Here is a 24,376-nt window from a genome sequence, read left to right on the forward strand (position 1 = left end):
TTTACATCCATTTGCCAAATTTCATAATCATAAAATGCGGCAATTGCTAACATGATTCGGACGGACTTCAGCATCGCTACGGGTGAGAAGGTCTCATCGTAGTCAACTCCTTGAACTTGTCGAAAACCTTTCGCAACAAGTCGAGCTTTGTAGACAGTAACATTACCGTCAGCGTCAGTCTTCTTCTTGAAGATCCATTTATTCTCTATTGCTTGCCGATCATCGGGCAAGTCAACCGAAGTCCATACTTTGTTCTCATACATGGATCCCATCTCAGATTTCATGGCCTCAAGCCATTTCGCGGAATCTGGGCTCATCATCGCTTCCTCATAGTTTGTAGGTTCGTCATGGTCAAGTAACATGACCTCCAGAACAGGATTATCGTACCACTCTGGTGCGGATCTTACTCTGGTTGACCTATGAGGTTCGGTAGTAACTTGATCCGAAGTTTCATGATCATCATCATTAGCTTCCTCACTAATTGGTGTAGGAATCACTAGAACTTATTTCTGTGATGGACTACTTTCCAATTCGGGAGAAGGTACAATTACCTCATCAAGTTCTACTTTCCTCCCACTCACTTCTTTTGAGAGAAACTCCTTCTCTAGGAAGGATCCATTTTTAGCAACGAATATCTTACCTTCAGATCTGTGATAGAAGGTGTATCCAACAGTTTCCTTTGGGTATCCTATGAAGACACATTTCTCCGATTTGGGTTTGAGCTTATCAGGTTGAAGCTTTTTCATATAAGCATCGCAGCCCCAAACTTTAAGAAACGACAACTTGGGTATCTTGCCAAACCACAGTTCATATGGTGTCGTCTCAACGAATTTAGCTAGTGCCCTATTTAACGCGAATGCAACTGACTCTAAAGCATAACCCCAATACGATAGCGGTAAATCAGTAAGAGACATCATAGATCGCACCATATCTAATAAAGTGCAGTTACGATGTTCGGACACACCATTACGCTGTGGTGTTCGAGGTGGCGTGAGTCGTGAAAAATGTAGGGTTCCTTTGTACCTCTACTATACAACCACACGTCTATGCTTCTTAATCTAGTCACCTGAATTGAAAATGTAGGGTTCCTTTGTACCTGTGCACCACTCTTTTTTACATACTTTAGTATTTGTATTTTTAGATGTCTTGGGTCTCGAGAACTCAGATTTGGCAATTGTATTTTTGTTTAGGGTTTCGTATAATGGGCTATTGGTATTCCTTGTAGAATTTTGGCACCTCCAACAGTGTACGTAAAAATGGGTATTTCTAAAAATTGCATTGAAAGTACTTAATGTAATATGTCCATAGATGTTTTAGCAGCATACATATATGGTGAGTATTTATAGTATGATGTCTTGTGTGCAATTATTTACATGTCATGACCATTTACTTTTCACAGTAAATGATCTGATGTATCATGATACTTTTGTGTTAGCAAATTTTTGTTCAAATTCAAGTTAAATTGAAACCTTCTGATCTTGCTAACATGTGTGTGTGAATTCATACTAATGCTCAAAGTTAAAGTTCTAACACCCGGTTAATGCTGAAAATTAGGGCATAATGATCTTGATGTCTTATGAGACTTGAATATACCATATATGAAAGTCCCATTTTATATTATTGCACATATAGTATAAAGAAGTAGAAATATGCAAATGGATGAGGATGTAACTTATGTAGTGTTGTGTGCAAGAAATCGACCTTTACTCCTGCCTTATTAGGTTCTACCTGTATATACTGATGCTGTTTATCTCCTGCTGAGCTGGTTGTAACCATGTTTCTGTATGGTGTCCTCTTAGCGGGTAATCCCCTGTGTGGTCTACAGGCTGTTGCTGCCATGTTTTTCAAATGGACAAATTGGTCATCATCAACTCGTCATGATTCACGAGCTTCCAGGTAAAGCATCTTCCATTGTTGCGCCTGATAAAATCTTGTGTGATGTTGATTTGCTTCGGGGGCAGTTCTTTTGCTTAGGTTTCTGGTTACTTCGGGTATATTTCAGTAGGCACCTAGGTGTTTTGCAGATTACTCTGGCCGCATTTCGATTGATAATAGGGTACTTTGTAAACAAAACATGCAATAAAACTTTTGTATCGTTACAGATCTGGATGCAGCTGGCCTCCTCAACCTGTAGCTGCATGCATTCATTCACTACATGAATGCACACCGTCAATGCATGGCCAAGCAAGCAGAGGTAACGTAGTACTCGCCGCTAAAGGCTTCTGCGGGAGAGCCTCATGGTCCCGCATGTTTTTACTTTTTAGAAAGAGAGAGAGAGATGCCAGCCAGTACATGGAGGACCCATCCAACGAGTCGACCGGACACCCATCTAGCTGTATTCAGCGTCCTCAACCTCTAGCTCCTTAATGGCTACCGGACGCCTATTTGGCTGTATCCGGCCAGTACATGAAGTTACCGATCGATCTTTGTAACTTCTATGGTCCCTATTAATTGGCATCAATCGGTATATCTTTGCAAGTTTTGTTGGCCCCAATGGGTAGATCTGAGTAATTTTTATGAAAGTTCCTGGTTTTGTGTTTGTGTTCAAGCCACTTTTTAGTTTTTGTGAAAATTCCTGGTTTTGTGTCTGTGTTGAAGCCACTTTCTGACCCAGCAAGAGCACGAGGATTCCAACGGAGGAAATGATGCGGTTTTCACACCAGGTGCCATTTCAAATCCAAAACTCCCCCAAGGTATGCTATGAATTGGATCCAGCCTTAACTACAAAGGAACTTCTCCAAGTAGTTCCAGTCTGATGATGCCACACATGCTTGCTCCGACTTCTGTCCTTTTCGTCCCGCAGCGCACTATCACACCCAAAGAGGATTCAAAAGGGAGCAGCGACGGCGAGAGGCCCGACGTCGACCGCAACTCTAGCCCGAACCAGAACCTGCCGGCCGACGCTTCCGGAGGGGGCCGCCGACGAGGCGCGGCGCGGCGCCCGTTCACGGCCTTCAGCCAGGTCCACGCCGACCTCCAGGAGCAGGCAAGTTGGCTAGATCTCGCGGCCCGGGCCGTCAAGTCCCTGGACATGCTTGTTGGACTAGTTAAATATGATATTTCATGGTTTCTTTATGGTTGCAGCCAAGCATGTCGCTATGGTGTTTCTTGGATTGGACAAATTGATCTAGACACTTCTCTTGGCTCAGCTTTCAGGTAAATCGTTTTGTCTTACTGCGACTCAAGAAATTTGGCTTTGTTAGACCTTTTTAACATGTTACCTGATCAAAGTTTTGTTACACCTGTGAAAATTCTATGCGTCTATTTATCCTTATTGACCAAACCAGATGATGATAAGAAATGATTTACTAGGTTTCTAGAACTCTGATCTAACACACCTATATTTAGAAACGGAGGGATTATATATATATACCAGATCCCGTTCGTCCCGCACCGCACTATCGCGCCCAAGAAGGATTCAAAAGGGAGCAGGAGCGGCGAGAGGCCCGGCGCCGACCGCAACCCTAGCCCGAATTTTGGCACCTCCAACAGTGTATGTAAAAATGGGTATTTCTAAAAATTGCATTGAGAGTGCTTAATGTAATATGTCCATAGATGTTTCAGCAGCATACATATATATTGAGTATTTACACTATGATGTCTTGTGTGCAATTATTTACTTGTCATGACCATTTACTTTTCACTATAAATGATCCGATGTATCATGATACTTTTGTGTTAGCAAATTTTTATTCAAATTCAAGTTAAATCGAAAGCTTCTGATCTTGCTAACATGTGTGTGTGAATTCATACTAATGCTCAAAGTTAAGGTTCTAATGCTCAAAGTTAAGGTTCTAACACCCAGTTAATGCTGAAAATTAGGGCATAATATTTGTGATGTCTGATGAGACTTGAATACACCATATATGGAAGTCCCATTTTATATTATGGCACATATAGTATAGAGAAGTAGAAATATGCAAATGGATGAGCATGTAACTTATGTAGTGTTGTGTACAAGAAATCAACGTTTACTCCTGCCTTATCAGGTTCTACCTGTATATACTTATGTTGTTTATCTCCTGCTGAGCTGGTTGTAACCTTGTTTCTGTATGGTGTCCTCTTAGCGGGTAATCCCCTGTGTGTTCCACAGCTATTGCTACCATGTTTTTCAAATGGACAAATTGGTCATCATCAACTCATCATGGTTCACAAGCTTTTAGGTAAAGCATCTTGTCTGATCGCTGCTGCAGGCCATTGTTGCGCCTGATAAAATCTTGTGTGATGTTGATTTGCTTCGGGGGCAGTTCTTCTGCTTAGGTTTCTGGTTATTCCGGACATATTTCAGTAGGCACCTAGGTGTTTTGCAGGTTACTCTGGCCGCATTTCGATTGATGATAGGTTACTTTGTAAATAAAACATGCAATAAAATTTTCTATCGTTACAGATCTGGACGCAGCTGGCCTCCTCAACCTGTAGCTGCATGTTCGCACGCCGTGTCCAAGGCTCCAACATCGCTTGTCAATGCATGGCCAAGGAAGCAGAGGTACCGTAGCACTCGCCACCAAACGCTTCTGCGGCAGGGTCTCATGGTCCCGCATGTTTTTACTTTTTAGAGAGACAGATAGATAGATAGATAGATAGATAGATAGAGAGAGAGAGAGAGATAGATGCCGGCCAGTACGTGGAGGACCCATCCAACGAGTCGACCGGACGCCCATCTGGCTGCATCCGACGTCCTCAACCTCTAGCTCCTTAATGGCTACCGGACGCCCATCTGGCTGCATCCGGCGAGTACATGAAGTTACCGATCGATCTTTGTAACCTCTATGGTCCCTATTAATTGGTATCAATCCGTATATCTTTGCAATTTTTGCTGGCTCCAATGGGTAGATCTGAGTAATTTTTGTGAGAGTTCCTGGTTTTGTGTCTGTGTTCAAGCCACTTTTAATTTTTGTGAAAATTTCTGGTTTTGTGTCTGTGTTCAAGCCACTTTCTGACCCAGCAAAGAGCAGGAGAATTCCGACGAAGGAAATGATGCGGTTTTCACACCAGAACTCCCCCAAGGTATGCTATGAATGGGATCCAGCCTCAACTACAAAGGAACTTCTCCAAGTAGTTCCAGTCTGATGATGCCACATATGCTTGCTCTGACTTCTGTCCTTTCCTCCTCGCCCACCTCCCTTTTGTGGAGCATGAAGACGGTAACGCTCCTGGATCGTCCATCTCTATCCCTCTCCTTCCATAGCTGGCCAACAGTAAGTGCTACCAATTAATGAGCATCCATTCCAGAAATTTGCTTAACACGGCACGGTGTAATGGAACATTAATCCAGGACGCGTAGTGGCCACGGGGAGGATGGGGAAGCTGTAGGCAAAAGATCGAATGGGTAGGCCGCGGAGATGAGACGGCACACACGACCTGGAGGAGACCAGCGTGGTGGCTTGTCGGAGGGGATGTTGCCCAGGCGACGGGGCTCGAGGGACAAACGAACTCATCGGGATGGCTTGCGTTGGGCCGGGCTTTGGGCACTACTGGTCTCAGGAAGTACAGTGGTGGTTCCACACGCAAAAACTAAAAAGGGTGTACCATATGTACCCAGGTTGTGCTGGTGACCTGTAGTATACTCCCCATGTATACCCCCATGTTGTGTTATGTAGCAGCATCCTTGTTTAAGGGTAAACGCTGGGTTTTTGAACAATCAAATATACCTGGGTTAAACTGTTCTTTTGCAGAGAAAAATGTACTCAACTCCCTGAACATGCCTGTTGGACTAGTTAAATATGATATTTCATGGTTTCTTTATGGTTGCAGCCAAGCATGTCGCTATGGAGTTTCTTGGAATGGACAAATTGATCTGGACACTTCTCTTGTCTCAGCTTTCATGTAAATCATTTTGTCTTACCGCCACTCAAGACATTTGGCTTTGTTAGACCTTTTTAACATGTTACCTTATCAAAGTTTTGTTGCACCTTTGAAAATTCTATGCGTCTATTTACTAGCCTTATTGATCAAACCTGATGATGATAAGAAATGATTTACTAGGTCTCTAGAACTCTGATCTAACCGCACTATCACGCCCAAGGAGAATTCAAAAGGGAGCAGCGGCGGCGAGAGGCCCAGCGCCGACCGCAACCCTAGCCCGAATCAGCACCTGACGGCCGACGCTTCCGGAGGGGCCCGCTGCGGCGGCCAAGACGCCCATTCACGGCCCTCAGCCAGGTCCACGCTGACCTCCGGGAGCAGGCAAGTAGGCTAGATCTCGCGACCCCAGCCGTTGTTTTAATTATTTTTTAGGGTGCGACCAACATATAACATCCCTTTTGGATCGATGCAGGAGGGCGTACATGATGCTGCGGATGAATGGAGGCGGCGAGGGCAGCGATCATGGGAGCTTGGAGGCCGGGTGCTACGAGCATGAGCATGAGGAGGAGATGGAGCACCACCACGTCCACCACCAGAGCACCCGGGTGGCGTCCATGGTGATGGGGACGATGATCTCAAGGCTGAGGGTGAGGGCTACCTGCAAGGATGAAGGCGAGGACGAGCTCTCCGAGGCTCTGAAGAGGAGGGGTTCGATTATGATGATTGTTTTTCAGCTCATTTCACATTTCGCGTGGGTTGCTGATGTGCAGTTTTGCTTTTGCTTTGTAGGGCGGGCAGAGGAGCATGTTGAGGATCACATAAACGCTGCGCAGGTAGTGGTTTATGTTTCCTTTTCTTCGATGGATTTAATTTTTGTATTTGAAGTTGGAAGTTGGGAGCACTCGAGTTTTGACTAAATGACTTTGGACCGAAAACAATGCTTATTTTGTTAATGCGTGTGACATACAGTGTAGTAGGAGTACTTATCTATTTTAATTGAAGCAGTGGCATTAACACGGCACGGTGTAATAGAACATTAATCCAGGATGCGTAGTGGCCGCGGGGAGGACGAGGAAGCTGCAGGGTGTACCATATGTACCAAGGCTGTGTTTCTGACCTGTAGTATACTCCTCGTGTATACCCCCCCATGTTGTGTTATGTAGCAGCATCCTTGTTTGAGGTTTAACATACCTGGGTTGAAGTGTTCTTTCGCTCTTGGCTCCTCTGATATAAAAAAAATTGTTCTTTTGTGCGAAAAAAATGTATTCAGCTCTCTGAACATCCTGTTGCAGTGGTGTCTTTATGGTTGCAGCCAAGCATGTTGCTGTGGTATCTCCTGGAATGGACAAATTGGTCTGGACACTTGTCATGTCTCAGCTTTCAGGTAAAACATTTTGTGTGACTGCCAATCAAGTCATTTAACATGTTACCTTAGGAAACTTTTGTTGCACCCGTGAAAATTCTATGGTCTATTTAGCTTTATTTGTCAAACTGGACGGCGATAAGAGATGATTTACTAGGCTTCTAGAACTCTGATCTGACACCTTTACATAACATTTTACATATCTTAGTATTTACATACTGAGCAGTGATTTTTTTTTTGTGAGATCTCCTCATATGCTATTTTTGGATGAAATTTGGCAAGAACCTCAAACATTTGATAAAGATTGCTGTCGCCAAAATTCAGATTTTTTGGATTTTGTTTGATGACGTTTTTTCAATTTTTTGCTAACTCGGGTGTAGTAACGAAAGAAGTGGACATCTCATTTAGCACTGGCTGAGTACTGGTATAACACATGTTTCCATTCTTTGAAGAAGAAAACACCGCTTTGAGGCGTGTATGGTTAGAGCATCTACAGCCGTTCAGCCCCACAGGGCGTCGAAAAAGAGCGACCTGGGGACGAACCGGTGCTAGATTGGCCCCTGGGGGCGACCTACCTCCCGGCCACGGCCTCATGCGCCGCCCCCCAGCCGCGGCAAATTCAAACGTAGTCATTCCCGCTCACAAAATAGACGCCACAAATCCGGCGATCAAGCGTCTAGAAGTTCGGCGATCGAATGAAAATTTCGGCGTACAAAAAGCAGAAAGGACGTGTCACATCCCTAGCTTCTGACATTGCACTAGGCTAACTTCATGTGTGCATCATGTTTAAACTTTGAAAGAAACTTGAAATGGGGATTGCCTAAACCCTAGCATTAAAGGAATCCACTAGGTTCAACCAAAATATTTCCAGTAAATCCAAATGGCTTTCAAAAATGTTCATCATTCTTGGAAAATGCTGGAAACAGTAACCAGAGGTGATGCACATTTTTCCATGACATATTTGGGCTCTGGATTAAATCATACTCTATTTGCATTTGGGCATTTAAATGCTATTAAATATTTTAAATGCTCAAATAATCATAAACTAAAAGGTTTACTGTAGGATATATTCCCAACAGTGACCATGAGTGGTTTCATGATTTTTGGAAGTGTCTAAGTATTTTTAATAAAGCCCCGAAGTTACAGAAAAATAGAAAAACATTAACAAAAAGAGAAAGAGAGTTACCTGGGCCACTTACCTGGCCAGCCCAGCCCACTGGCCTGGTGCCAGTCATCCCTAACCTCTGCCAGTAGGCAGAGGCGGGACAGCGCACGCGCGCGCGAGGCGCCACGCCTCCTCCTGCCTGCCGCTGAGACTCTGGACGCGTGGGTGAACGCCCCGGCGTCGTCCCGATCCGCTCGACCTCTCTCACTCTCCCCCTGCTCTCTCCCTCGCTGATCCCCACCTCACCGAGCGTAGCCGACGCTGCCGTTCGCCGTAGCTACAGCCACTGCCTCCCCCTCGCTTCTCTGACCGGCCCACGAGCTGCGCCTAGACCCCGAGCACCTCTCCGCCAACCCACGCAAGGCCGGAGGACACCAAGATGACGCCGCGACCTTTCTTCCCCGTCCACGGCCGCCGGATGCCGCCGTCTCCGCCGCCTCCCTGAGGCCACTGAGCTGCTCTACTACCTCACTGTGAGCTCCTACGCCGCCCCTCTCCCTCGCCGTGCTCGATTTCGCCGCGTAGCCGTCACTTCTGTCGAACCGAGAACCCGTTGCCGCCGGCCGTGTCGCCGCCGTGGCTAGAGCTCACGCACGTCGCGTCTGAGCATACCACCGTGCTCAGTGCAATGCCAGAAGCCCAAAAACCCCACCCACTGCTCCTGCCGTTCGCTGTACGTCGTCTTCGCCGACGCCCGATCTCCGGCCGCCGCCATAGCTCGTCTCCGGCGAGTTTCCGGCCACCCCGCGCCCTCCAACTTCTTCGGTTGGATGCGGTCGAGCACGGGCTCCCTCCTGGTGCCCTCAGCGCAACCAGCCGCTGCCCCTAGCGCCACCCCAGCGAGTCACCGCCGCACTGGATGGTCGCCGGCGACCCAACCCCGGCCGTGCCGACGTGGCACCATCATTAGCGGCTAATGACGCCACTAACTAACCCCCCTAGAGTCACTGACAGTGGGCCCCGCCGAGCTAATTATTTTTAGTTAGGATTTAATAAGCCACATAATTAGCACTGTTACACTGACAGGTAGGTCCCACCAGTCAGATTTGACTTTGGTCAATGCTGACGTCACCCTGACGCAATGCTGACGCAGTAATTTAATTACTGGAATTATTCTTATACAGGAAATTCCAGAAAATACCCAAAACTTCTAAAATTCATAGAAATTCAACCATAACTCCAAATGAAACAAATTATATATGAAAAATGATCAGAAAAATCAAATCTATCCATCTGTACTGGTTTCATGCATGTCTAAGCAACTTAACCCTGCTGTTTATATCAAAACATGATAATGCACTATTTATATTCATAAGATGAGTTTGGGGTTGAATCTTTGGTTCAAAATGGCTCAAACCCATCTGGTTGTAGTTGCATTAGCCCAACACACTCATTTTGCTATGTCATGATCATGCATCATATTGTGCATTGCATTGATTGTGTTTCCTTCTCTGTTGCCGGTAATTGTCCCCTCTCGATAGCCGTGATTCCGACGATGAGCTCGATGACACCGATGAAGAACTATAATATCTTCAGAAGTGCCAGGCAAGCATAACCCCCTTGTTCATTCCGATACAATCCCACTCTCTCGCTCCTACTCTCTTTTACTACATTAGGACAACAACGATTCAACTGTTACATGCTGCGGTAGTTGAACCCCTTATCCTCTGCATGACCTGTCATTGCCACAGTAAATAGATGAAACCCACTAGCATGAGTAGGAGTTGTTTGAGCCCTGATGTGCCTACTCATTCATGATTGTTTGTCATGCCTGCTCTGCTTAAAGTTGTGTCAGGTCTGATTCATCGGGGATGAATTGGAATGGTGATGAACATGTCCTACTGTGTGTGAGCTAAGTGTGTGAACACGATTTGGTAAAGGTAGCGGTGAGAGGCCATGTAGGAGTACATGGTGGGTTGTCTCATTGAAGCCGTCCTCAGGAACTGAGTTCTGTGTTTGTGATCCATGATACAGTTACTACCACGCATTGGGCCCGAAACCAATGGACCCTCTCGGCTTCTTAATCACCCTTGTCCTCTGTCCAGGAGTTGCAAGTAGTTCCTGGTGTTTGTAGTATGCTGGAGGCCGTGGACAGCGCTGACCGAGGGGTGGGCTGTGATGCGGTAGGCACGTGGCACGGTGTACCGGGCGCCCGTTTGGTGTCTCGGGAACCCTGCACACATCGTTCGGGGCCGTATGTGGAAACCTCGGCCGGACTCCCTGCGGATGGAACCTGAATAGGCGATAAACCCGGACTAGAGACTTGAGTGTTTAGGTAGGCTGTGGCCGACACCCTCGCTGGGCTTCCGCTTGAAGGTTGCCGAGTACATGCTGTGTAAACGGCGGTAAGTGGTGAGAGCGTGTGTGACGAAGTACACCCCTGCAGGGTTAACATCATCTATTCGAATAGCCGTGTCCGCGGTAAAGGACTTCTGGGTTGCCTATAACAGTTCATAGACAAGTGAAAGTGGATACTCTAAAATGCGCAAGATAAGCGTGAGTGCTATGGATGGCGTTCTCGTAGGGAGACGGGAGCGAATCCATAGTGGTGTATTGATATGGTGAATATGTGGACTCGTGTGCGCCACCTCAAAAGAGTTACTTGCAGTCGTAGTTTAGGATAGCCACCGAGTCAAAGCTGGCTTGCTGCAGTTAAACTCCACCACCCCCTTTGTTGATACCGATGCATATGTAGATAGTTCTGATGTAAGTCTTGCTGGGTACATTTGTACTCACGTTTGCTTATTTTATGTTTTGCAGAGAGACGTCAGTCTCGCTAGTAGTTCCGTGTGGACTTCGACGTTTAGCTTGATACCTCAGCTACGATCTTGTGCCCTCGGCAGGATCTAGTAAATAGTCAGGCTTCTCAGCCTTTTTCATTTGTAGATGTCTGTACTCAGACATGTTAAGCTTCCGCATGTGTTTGACTTGTATGCTCTGAATGTTGGGTCATGAGACCTATGTTTGTAATATCTCGCTCCTCGGAGCCTAATGAATAAGTACTTGAGTCGTAGAGTTATGTTGTGATGCCATGTTGTATTTACACATATCGAGCATATTGTGTGTATGATTGAAATGCTTGGTATGTGTGGGATCCGACAACCTAGTTGTTTATCCTTGGTAGCCTCTCTTATGGGGAAATGTAGTCTTGTGCTTCCATGAGCCATAGTAGTCCGCTACAGCCCGGTTCACCGGAGTCCTGCTAGCCCAGCACTGCTGCTCCGGAACACTTGACTGGCCGGCATGTGTTTCACTTCGTTCCTGTGTCTGTCCCTTCGGGGAAATGTCACGCGGTGACATCCGGAGTCCTGCCTAGCCTGCTACAGCCCGGGTTCCCGGAGTCCTGTTAGCCCAGTGCTACAGCCCGGATTCGCACGCTGCTGACCGACATGCTCGATGTTGATTCATGTATGCCTGTCCCCGTAAGTTAGTGCCACTTTGGGTTCACGACTAGCCATGTCGGCCCGGGTTCTCTGTCATATGGATGCTAGCGACACTATCATATACGTGAGCCAAAAGGCGCAAACGGTCCCGGGCCATGGTAAGGCGACACCCGTGGGAATACCGTGCGTGAGGCCGCAAAGTGATATGAGGTGTTACAGGCTAGATCGGTGTGACTTAGAATCGGGGTCCTAACAGCGTTGTTATCAGAGCCTGACTGCCTGCAGGATTACCAAGCCAAACTGGTCGAAGTTGTGTCTAGAAATGCTTTAGTTATATAAGGGAATTGATTGTGGGAGGGAACGTAAGGCTCTTTTTACTCCTTTACCTTATGCCATTCTGATCTGAGTCACCCTCTTCTCTTCTACGGGGATTAAGAACTAGACCTTCTCATCTATCTATCAGGATGACGTGTTACTAATCCGTAGACTCATAGGATTGATGGATTTAAGCCTCAGTTCAGTTCCTACTACTTCCGTATGTTGACCATTGATCCCGGAAGTTTATATTGTGATGTTGAGTGGTTATGCCACCATTTTGTAGGATGTCTCAAATCCTTTGAGCATTTACAGCCGTTATGCTGTCCGAGTCATCCCAGGCTTCTAAATAATTTGATGCATTTGCAAATCCCTTCTTTCCGTTCTCGATGTTCCTTTGGGCCAGATTAACCACACTAATCGTTGAGTTGAGGTACTCTGTTGCCTTGACATATATGTTGGAGTTATTATTATGACCCTAGGTGTTTTAGAGAACCACTCAGTAATCTAGCAATGCTTTGTATCCCCAGTGTGATGATTCTGGCCATTATTCTCGAAAGCATCCCGTGATGCCATATAGTTAGTAGGCATTCTATTTCTGGGTTCTTGAGCCCAAGATTCACTCCACTTACCTCCTGTTGATAGTGTTTGCTCGTTCCTTTAGGATATTAGTAACCTTGCGACAGTCCTCGAGGTCCGTGGTATTTCCTTCTTCCAAATACCATGAACCATTATGGCAGAAGTTCTTTTAACCAAAAGATCACAACCAGGGCGCTCTTGAGGAGTACTCCATTCATATTGTGACTCTGCCAGTCCTTCCTCCTCTGCATGGGTTATCCGGAAGAAATATGTTGAATTTGTTCGACATACTAATCCATGCATCCACAACTCAGAAAAACATATGTTCCTTTGGGTTGTCCCTCTTTAGTTATTTTCTGGCCCTCGTCTATCAATTGATAGTCGGGAGTAATTGTGCATTTGTGTTATCGATGCCTATTATTCTTGTGGTCTGTCAAGCCATTCTAATCCGGAGTGACTAGGAGAAACAAACTCCAGTACCTCGTCCATCTCTGGGATTGGGTCAAAGTAGTTGTATTCCGCAGATCAAATGCCTAACCAGCTTTTGTTCTGTTCTACCTTCGAGTATTACCCCCTTTATGTCAAGAATATCGTAGGAATTGCACCACCTCTTATGAATTCTTGACGCAGTGATACTCCTCGCCATCATCACTCATTTCTTGGTCCCGTGTTGTTGCAACCGGAATGCCGACAAGTGAACTATGATGTGTGAAATCAATACTCCTAGCAACTCCGTTGCTTGGTAGTTAAAGGACAATAATTTCATCCTTAGCGTGTTGGTTACCGAATCACATCCTAGGGTTGATCGTGCTACCTAGTCCTTATTTCCGGTGCACTTTTCGATCAATGAGTTAGGATAGTGTCAGTCCTTGCTTATTCGGTCATATCGTCTTGCCCTGAAAAGCAAGATTGTTCTCGAGCTTAGCAACATATCGGCGGTACGTGATTTTCCGAATATCTTCTCGGAAGTATCACCAGGTTGTCACCTGACCGCTATGTTGAATTCGTGATCAAGTTGGTTTCCTGTAAACCACCCCTTCTCCAAGAATCCGTGTTGGATACCCCTGAGCTAGTTGGTTAAGCTAAACAACAACTTGGAGAGTTGGAAGATAAAAAGCTTTGCCGAATTTGGTTCTTTCTTAAGGGATATCTTTGTGTTTGTGTGTGTGTGTTGGATAAAGATGATATCTTCACCAATTGGTCCTCGTGATCAGTTGTTGGATCTATTGTCTTGTCAAAACTTTGACTTGAGTATGGGCTATCATCAAGTCAAATCAGAACCAGCGATGTTCGTAATGTTGTCTTACTCGTGGTTGATCCCTCGAGCATACACCATTACATCTTTGGGTCTGACCAATGCTATCACCGTGTTCACATGATGGTGGAAGTCCAGTGATATGGAAATTCCGATGAGTTGCTGTTGAGCCCATCAGCAGCATTTTGTCCCCCCCCCCATGGTTCATGTTGAACATCAACCTAGTGTTGAAAACTTTGTAAGCAATGCCTTTGTGTTCCGTTCATGAAGCTTATGCTTGGATGGAAGAAGTGACTTCCTCAAATTCATGTGCATTTGGTGCAAGCTGCCGCCGTGAGTTCGAGGAAGATTGTTTTTGTTTCCTCTGGTACCATCCCAAGTCAGTTATGCATGTGCGAATGTATTCTATGGTTTGGTAGATTAATTACCTCCACTCCATATGTATTCCCTAGCACACCAAGCCACTGATTGATTTGTTCAAGGAAAAGAAGCTCCTTCTTAAGACCCGGGGCTTATACAAGAACTTCGTTATCCGCGATGATGGTTCCCAACCAGAACTCGGTAGTGTTTCATTGTAAGACTACCATGTGAGCATGCTTGTCTGGGACAACGTGTTCACATGTTTGTAGCAGAACCAGCTCATGTTTTGGAGCTTACTACCGTAGTCCATCTCCCGAGAATCTTGCAACGTCTTCTCGTCGATTTGTGTTGCAAACTTCCTTTTTCCGGACATGCAGTCGGAAATATCCTGTTACCAGCCAGATCTGAATCTCAGGCAGATATGATGGTTGGAACGCCTCCCAAGAACTATAATATTGATCTCTGTAACTCGGTAAGTGGATGTCGTGGCCAACACACCCAGCCGGAAGACCTATTATTGTAGTATCCTAATTGATAAAGTTGGCCACCTTCCCATAAGGATTTCGTAGGATTCTACTTCCATAGTTATTCCTTATGGATTCTTGTGCTCCCGAAGTCCGACCTTTTACTTGATGTTCTAGATACCAAACCATATCAATAAATGGGTTACGCTAGCACATCAAGGAGAACATTAGAAGTGGAGTGCTAAATGTCTTTCAGTCGATCATCCAGATTGCTTCTTTGGCATTGCTAAGGAAAAATATGAGAAAGTGTTGTCCACCTTTGCACCTGCATCCTCCATCACCATTCATCATGGTAGTATGATGTGTTGCCAGGATCCTCGACACGGATGTTGGTAAAACCTTGATGAATATGGAAATGCTCAAGTTCTTGAGAGCACGCACAAGCACTAGGTGTTATCATCGGCACTAACTGGTATTGCTCCTAGTTTCCTTCGGTTATGCTAAACCTTCCAAACAGTAGATTCACTCTCTACTGTCGAGCTTCTCCCAGTTACTAGAATCATTCCTAGCATTTGCATTTTTTGTTCCCAGCTTGCACCGTCATTGTGCCATCCTACCTTGGATTACCCTTCCCAGTAATTACTGATAAGGACCATCTTCAAAAGTGGTCCCACCAGGGGTTTCGACCATTTCCGGTGATAAGCAAATCACCCCTTTGTTGTCTTCAACAAGGTAGTCCACATCGTCCATTCTAGCCCGAGTGTGTCGTTCTCCCGAACTCCCTCGAACGATCGTATGTGATTGCCTTAGGCTGGCATAAAAAGTTTCAATGATATTTATATCAACAGTAATTCCTTTTGCCACTTAAGGGAATATTTCTACAAGTCACCTTCCCTAAGGTGCCATTATGGAATCATGGCAGATAACTCCTTGTTATCTTGAAACCATGCATCATCTTATTCAGCATGGAATTGTGCTTATCAACTTGGATCCTCGTTCTCTGTTTCACTCCATCCCTCGGGATGTATGCTTCGTGTCGTAGCTCGAGAGATGTTCAACATCTCATTCCGTGAGTTGATCGTAAGTTGCTCGATCTTTAAGAAGACCGGTTCCTATAGAGTTTCTTCTATCGCCATTGTGTTGGATGAAGATCCCGGAAGCAAAGACGACAAGATCAATTTGAAGTAATGAATTAACATCTTCGATGAGGGCAATTGGATCGAGAAGATTGTGTTAGCTTTTGTGTCCCCTCTTCCTCTTACCCTACGCTTGAATCTCGGGACGAGATTCTTGTTTAGTGGGGGTGAGTTGTAACATCCCTAGCTTCTGACATTGCACTAGGCTAACTTCATGTGTGCATCATGTTTAAACTTTGAAAGAAACTTGAAATGGGGATTGCCTAAACCCTAGCATTAAAGGAATCCACTAGGTTCAACCAAAATATTTCCAGTAAATCCAAATGGCTTTCAAAAATGTTCATCATTCTTGGAAAATGCTGGAAACAGTAACCAGAAGTGATGCACATTTTTCCATGACATATTTGGGCTCTGGATTAAATCATACTCTATTTGCATTTGGGCATTTAAATGCTATTAAATATTTTAAATGCTCAAATAATCATAAACTAAAATGTTCACTGTAGGATATATTCCCAACAGTGATCATGAGTGGTTTCATGATTTTTGGAAGTGTCTAAGTATTTTTAATAAAGCCCCGAAGTTACAGAAAAATAGAAAAACATTAACAAAAAGACAAAGAGAGTTACCTGGGCCACTTACCTGGCCAGCCCAGCCCACTGGCCTGGTGCCAGTCATCCCTAACCTCTGCCAGTAGGCAGAGGCGGGACAGTGCACGCGCGTGCGAGGCGCCACGCCTCCTCCTGCTTGCCGCTGAGACTCTGGACGCGTGGGTGAACGCCCCGGCGTCGTCCCGATCCGCTCGACCTCTCTCACTCTCCCCCTGCTCTCTCCCTCGCTGATCCCCACCTCACCGAGCGTAGCCGACGCTGCCGTTCGCCGTAGCTGCAGCCATCGCCTCCCCCTCGCTTCTCTCACCGGCCCACGAGCTGCGCCTAGACCCCGAGCACCTCTCCGCCAACCCACGCAAGGCCGGAGGACACCAAGACGACGCCGCGACCTTTCTTCCCCGTCCACGGCCGCCGGATGCCGCCGTCCGATTCACCGTCTCAGCCGCCTCCCTGAGGCCACTGAGCTGCTCTACTACCTCACTGTGAGCTCCTACGCCGCCCCTCTCCCTCGCCGTGCTCGATTTCGCTGCGTAGCCGTCACTTCTGTCGAACCGAGAACCCATTGCCGTCGGCCGTGTCGCCACCGTGGCTAGAGCTCACGCACGTCGCGTCTGAGCATACCACCGTGCTCAGTGCAATGCCAGAAGCCCAAAACCCCCACCCACTGCTCCTGCCGTTCGCTGTAGCGTCGTCTTCGCCGACGCCGATCTCCGGCCGCCGCCATAGCTCATCTCCGGCGAGTTTCCAGCCACCCCGCGCCCTCCAACTTCTTCGGTTGGATGCGGTCGAGCACGGGCTCCCTCCTGGTGCCCTCAGCGCAACCAGCCGCTGCCCCTAGCGCCACCCCAGCGAGTCGCCGCCGCACTGGATGGTCGCCGGCGACCCAACCCCGGCCGTGCCGACGTGGCACCATCATTAGCGGCTAATGACGCCACTAACTAACCCCCCTAGAGTCACTGACAGTGGGCCCCGCCGAGCTAATTATTTTTAGTTAGGATTTAATAAGCCACATAATTAGCACTGTTACACTGACAGGTAGGTCCCACCAGTCAGATTTGACTTTGGTCAATGCTGACGTCACCCTGACGCAATGCTGACGCAGTAATTTAATTACTGGAAGTATTCTTATACAGGAAATTCCAAAAAATACCCAAAACTTCTAAAATTCATAGAAATTCAACCATAACTCCAAATGAAACAAATTATATATGAAAAATGATCAAAAAAATCCAATCTATCCATCTGTACTAGTTTCATGCATGTCTAAGCAACTTAACCCTGCTGTTTATATCAAAATATGATAATGCACTATTTATATTCATAAGATGAGTTTGGGGTTGAATCTTTGGTTCAAAATGGCTCAAACCCATCTGGTTGTAGTTGCATTAGCCCAACACACTCATTTTGCTATGTCATGATCATGCATCATATTGTGCATTGCATTGATTGTGTTTCCTTCTCTGTTGCCGGTAATTGTCCCCTCTCGATAGCCGTGATTCCGACGATGAGCTCGATGACACCGATGAAGAACTATAATATCTTCAGAAGTGCCAGGCAAGCATAACCCCCTTGTTCATTCCGATACAATCCCACTCTCTCGCTCCTGCTCTCTTTTACTACATTAGGACAACAACGATTCAACTGTTACATGCTGCGGTAGTTGAACCCCTTATCCTCTGCATGACCTGTCATTGCCACAGTAAATAGATGAAACCCACTAGCATGAGTAGGAGTTGTTTGAGCCCTGATATGCCTACTCATTCATGATTGTTTGTCATGCCTGCTATGCTTAAAGTTGTGTCAGGTCTGATTCATCGGGGATGAATTGGAATGGTGATGAACATGTCCTACTATGTGTGAGCTAAGTGTGTGAACACGATTTGGTAAAGGTAGCGGTGAGAGGCCATGTAGGAGTACATGGTGGGTTGTCTCATTGAAGCCGTCCTCAGGAACTGAGTTCTGTGTTTGTGATCCATGATACAGTTACTACCACGCATTGGGCCCGAAACCAATGGACCCTCTCGGCTTCTTAATCACCCTTGTCCTCTGTCCAGGAGTTGCAAGTAGTTTCTGGTGTTTGTAGTATGCTGGAGGCCGTGGACAGCGCTGACCGAGGGGTGGGCTGTGATGCGGTAGGCACGTGGCACGGTGTACCGGGCGCCCGTTTGGTGTCTCGGGAACCCTGCACACATCGTTCGGGGCCGTATGTGGAAACCTCAGCCGGACTCCCTGCGGATGGAACCTGAATAGGCGATAAACCTGGACTAGAGACTTGAGTGTTTAGGTAGGCTGTGGCCGACACCCTCGCTGGGCTTCCGCTTGAAGGTTGCTGAGTACATGCTGTGTAAACGGCGGTAAGTGGTGAGAGCGTGTGTGACGAAGTACACCCCTGCAGGGTTAACATCATCTATTCGAATAGCCGTGTCCGCGGTAAAGGACTTCTGGGTTGCCTATAACAGTTCATAGACAAGTGAAAGTGGATACTCTAAAATGCGCAAGATAAGCGTGAGTGCTATGGATGGCGTTCTCGTAGGGAGACGGGAGCGAATCCATAGTGGTGTATTGATATGGTGAATATGTGGACTCGTGTGTGCCACCTCAAAAGAGTTACTTTCAGTCGTAGTTTAGGATAGCCACCGAGTCAAAGCTGGCTTGCTGCAGTTAAACTCGACCACCCCCCTTTGTTGATACCGATGCATATGTAGATAGTTCTGATGTAAGTCTTGCTGGGTACATTTGTACTCACGTTTGCTTATTTTATGTTTTGCAGAGAGACGTCAGTCTCTCTAGTAGTTCCGTGTGGACTTCGAAGTTTAGCTTGATACCTCAGCTACGATCTTGTGCCCTCGGCAGGATCTAGTAAATAGTCAGGCTTCTCAGCCTTTTTCATTTGTAGATGTCTGTACTCAGACATGTTAAGCTTCCGCATGTGTTTGACTTGTATGCTCTGAATGTTGGGTCATGGGACCTATGTTTGTAATATCTCGCTCCTCGGAGCCTAATGAATAAGTACTTGAGTCGTAGAGTTATGTTGTGATGCCATGTTGCATTTACACATATCGAGCATATTGTGTGTATGATTGAAATGCTTGGTATGTGTGGGATCCGACAACCTAGTTGTTTATCCTTGGTAGCCTCTCTTATGGGGAAATGTAGTCTTGTGCTTCCATGAGCCATAGTAGTCCGCTACAGCCCGGTTCACCGGAGTCCTGCTAGCCCAGCACTGCTGCTCCGGAACACTTGACTGGCCGGCATGTGTTTCACTTCGTTCCTGTGTCTGTCCCTTCGGGGAAATGTCACGCGGTGACATCCGGAGTCCTGCCTAGCCTGCTACAGCCCGGGTTCCCGGAGTCCTGTTAGCCCAGTGCTACAGCCCGGATTCGCACGCTGCTGACCGACATGCTCGATGTTGATTCATGTATGCCTGTCCCCGTAAGTTAGTGCCACTTTGGGTTCACGACTAGCCATGTCGGCCCGGGTTCTCTGTCATATGGATGCTAGCGACACTATCATATACGTGAGCCAAAAGGCGCAAACGGTCCCGAGCCATGGTAAGGCGACACCCATGGGAATACCGTGCGTGAGGCCGCAAAGTGATATGAGGTGTTACAGGCTAGATCGGTGTGACTTAGAATCGGGGTCCTGACAGGACGCGCGTGCGCATCAGACGGCGAGGTCGGCCTCCGGTGTCGGCGGAGTCGGCGTGCGCGGGCTTGGCTGGGTCTCTGTGCTTGGCGGCGTCGGCGTGGCTTCTGTGCTGCGGGGAGTCTCGGCGGCATCACTCGGGCTTGGCGGCGGCGTCAGCGTGGGCGTGGGCATGGGCGTCGTCGTCGAGGGAAGCTGGTTCAGGATGAGGCCATGCTGCGCCAAGTACCACGCCTTGACCACCTCGTCATTGCTCTGGAGCATGTCCGCCCCGCCCAGCAGGAAAGCCAGGTCGGTGTTTCTCTTCTTCGCGGCGACGTTGGTCCGGAGTAGGTCGAGCTTGACGGCGCTGCTCGACAACAACGCCGACCACCGCGCCTCGGTCTTCTCTTCACGAAGGGCGGCCCGGACCTGTGCGTCGGAAAGGCAGTGCTCGATGGACTCCTGCACTCGAGCGGTGGCCGCGTCGGCGTGTTTCCCCTTCTTGGCACCTTTGTTGCCGTCCGGCCGCCCTTCTGACGCGCCCGGAGCTGGCGCGCCCGGAGCCAGCGCGTCCGGCTTGTAGGTCTCCTTGGCCTTGTCGAGGGTGCGCCAGACTTCCGCCACTTCTCGCACATGTCAATGCGCTTGTAAACGTGGAGGTACTTAAATTCGGCGTCGTTGTTGCCATGCCGATACAAGGCAAACATGCGCAGCAACTGCGCGGATGAAAAAATAGTTGGCGGGCGCACACGGCGAAGAGAGGCGGGAGACCGGCGTGCCATACCTGATCCTCAACGCTGGCGCCGCTCTCCGGGCGAGCCGCGACCTCCTCGACGATCCCATGTCATTTGTTGCACGCCCCTGGATACGCCCCCAATGGTTCGCCATCGCCTTCGCCCCGCGCTGCATGTAGACGCCTTTAAAGTAGGGGTCGACGAGCTTGCGTTCGTCGAACTCGGCCTTGATGCGGTCCCAGTACGTCTCAATGCTCTGGTTCGTGCCGGTGGTCGGGTCGAGGCAGACGACTTTCCATGCTTCGGCGAGGCATTCCTCCTCCTTGGACGCCCACTTGATGCGCGGCTCGCCAGACCTGGCCGCTCGCTTCTTCTTTTTGCGCCTACTCGCCGGAACAGTCGCCGGCTCCTCCTCCTTGTCCTCCTCCTCCTGCTCCTCGTGCTCCTCCTCACCGTAGACGTAGCCGAGCTCGCCGTCCATGCCGCCGCTGAGATCCACCATGTCTTCCGGGGTGACGAACCCGGGAGACGCGGCGGCCGCCGTCGAGCCTATCGTGATGATGTCGTCCATGTCGGCCTCGGTCTCGTCGGTGTCGCCGAGGTGCGAGAAGGGCAGTGCGCCACGGAGGAAAGGGGGCGCCGGGGAGGACGCGTAGGCGGGCGGCGAGTAGTTGTATGGAGGGTACTGCACGCCGGCGAAGGCAGGCGAGGGCGTGCGCTGGGCCGGGTGTCCATGGGGGAAGGTGACGTTAGGGTTGAACCCACCGTGCGCGTCCCCGTCGGCGTAGCCCGGCGAGGACGTGCATCCCCATGGCTGCGGCGACGGAGAGCCGACGCCTTGCTGGCCCCAGGGCGCGTGCTGGGCGTGGCTGCCGGGTGGATTCATCATCCCAGCGCGAGTCGCCTCGGCCTCGGCTTGGTCCGCCGAAGCTGCAGCTGCACGCGCCGCGTTGTCACGGCCTTCTTGGCGATCGCCCTGTTCGGCAGGTCGGCGGTGACAGCCTCCCGTCGCTGAACTTCCACCCTCCACTCGGCGTTTGTCATGCCCGGTGGCTTGGACGATGGCGCCCTCGGCTTCCTCTGCTTCGGCTGGGCGACGGAGGCGGTCGTGGTTGCCGTGGCCCGGGGGACGACGTACTTCTTCGGTGGCATGGCGGCCGGCCGGCTGGGAGGCGAGCGGGAGGGAGATTGGCGGGAGAAATGGGGAGAATGGGAGGGAAGTGGGGGAAAAGCGGGAAGAAACGGCGGGAAGAGGCGCTCGACTCGCCGACAGTGCGGACCCACGCGCCCTTTTCGCTTGTGCCGGCGCCCCAGGCGCCCCCCAGGACGCCGGGTTCGGCCTGGGTCCGCCGGCACCAGTTTCGGCCCGAGCTGGCGAAAAACGGGCTTTTGAGGGCGCGACTGGGCCGTTTTTTCAACGCCGGTGCAGCAAAAACATTTGGAGAAGGCCTGTAAGGAGCGCGGCTGGAGATGCTCTTACCCACCTCCAGCACTCAGTGAATTCAGCATGCCCGGCGCTCTTGTTAGTGAAGCCGGGGAATTCCTCACTGTCAGATAAGCGATGATGCAGAAGCTGAAAGCAAATCTAGTTGCAGCCCAAGCTCGTATGAGAAGGTGTGCAGACAGGAAGAGAGTGGAGCGCGGTTTTGTGGTTGGCGACATTGTTTACCTCAAGATGCGACCGTATCGCCTAAACGCTTTGCTGTAAAGTGCATCAATCTTCAAAGAACCCCAACTCAAACACAACAATTCCACTTATAGTGATACCCTGGTTCTCCCATGCAGGCCGGGCCGGCAAAATCCGGGGCCCTGTGCGAAACTAAAAACGGGGCCCTATCTTACTAGAAAAAAAACTAACACGTAATTGTAATGTATATGATATAATGGCATACATAACACAATTGGATATATAAAAATCACACCTATTCAACTCCAGGTTGCATAGTGTTTATTTGAACATCATCATTCTTTTAGTATTCTTTGAAATGAAATCTTCAATGATATCCTCATAATCAATCCTCTCCAACACTTCGTTTTCAAGTGCTATTGTGGCCGAATATTAAGTCTTTGTTGTGTCGTAGTAGTACACATATAGGACTTCAATAGCTTCAAATTAGGAAAAGCTCCGTTCTGCCAATGCAACTGTACAGGGATAAATAAAATAAAATTGGACTATTGGAAATATACAAAAATACTAATTCTAACTCACATGGTCTATACAGCAATCGTTGATTGAGGAGTCAAGAAGCGATCACTAGGCCTAAAGATCCATGCCGAAATTTAGTTAGGATTAAATAGCCAAAATCGATCAGAAATTTAGTTAGGATATAGTAATTAGTAGTCAAAACACAAAAGGAGGATCGACTCACCAGGCACTGGATTGGAGAACGATCGCATATCGTTGAGTTGGATGGCAGACGAATAGAGGATCAATTTTTTGTTCGCCGCTTCGGTTTGTTCTGAAATCAGGAGCCGTCTGGCCAGGTACCTGCGTTCGGGACGGGAGTAGGGGACGGCGGGATGCGATCGTCTCAACTCACGACGCGAGTCAGGCGGCGCTGGACTGGAAGTCCGGAACCGCTGGCACCCTGGATGAGAATCACGAGCGACGCATACGCACACCCACAATCGATGGATCTTTTTATTTTTTGAGGGAACGATCCACGGATGCGAGCGAACGCCACAGCAGCCCAGGCGCCCAGCGAACGGGCGAGTATGCGACAGCGGCCCAGTGCCCCTAGGCCTGTATAATTTTTTGGGGCCCCTCAAATTTATGGGCCCTGTGCGGGCCGCACAGTTTGCACCACTATGGGCCCGGCCCTGCTCCCATGGTACACTTTCCTTTTCCTGAGATTTGCGATGAACCCTAGCTACCAAACCAATCCCAATCCAGAGTAGGGCATGACAACTTGCCGTCGATCCCGGAATCGGTCTAGAACTGATAAGAGCTCCCGTCCCCAGCATGCCACACGGCGAATGCCCGGCAGACGGCCAGGACCTCCTAGACGCATGGGAGATGGAGGTGCTACTAGGGACGAGTGGAGTCAGCCTTTTGAAGCCACAGCCATTGAACGCGGAAGAGAACAATAGTATGCTAGAGATCACAGACTCCAAGCCCATCGAGCGAAAGTATCCGACACACTCTCTGCGAGTCGACCAAGCAACGGCCACTGTGGGCGTCTTTCCGGCCAACCCAAAGGAAGCCCACAATGTCTTGGACCCACGAACAACGATGCAAACCTTCGAGGATCGAGCAGAGATTGAGATGAAAATGTGAGACGAAGGCATAGAGGAGCGGCGTGATCTCGGGTCGGTCTAGAACTGAAAAGAACTAACATCCCCAACATGCCACACGGTGCAGGCGCGGAAGACGACCATGACCTCTGAGCCGTATGAGAGATGGAGGTCCCTTGAGGGGGCGAGTTGGATTAGTCTTTTGAAGCCATGGCCATTGAACGAGCAGGGTGACACCATTATGCTCGAGGTCACGGGCTCCAAGCCCACCAAGCGAAGAGTGGCCAGAGCTAGTGCGCCCCCTTCGACAGTATGGAAGCCCGCCAAGTGACAGCTTCTCAAGCC

Source organism: Aegilops tauschii, chromosome 3, assembly GCF_002575655.3.
Source record: "Aegilops tauschii subsp. strangulata cultivar AL8/78 chromosome 3, Aet v6.0, whole genome shotgun sequence".
In the NCBI taxonomy this organism is placed as follows: domain Eukaryota; kingdom Viridiplantae; phylum Streptophyta; class Magnoliopsida; order Poales; family Poaceae; genus Aegilops; species Aegilops tauschii.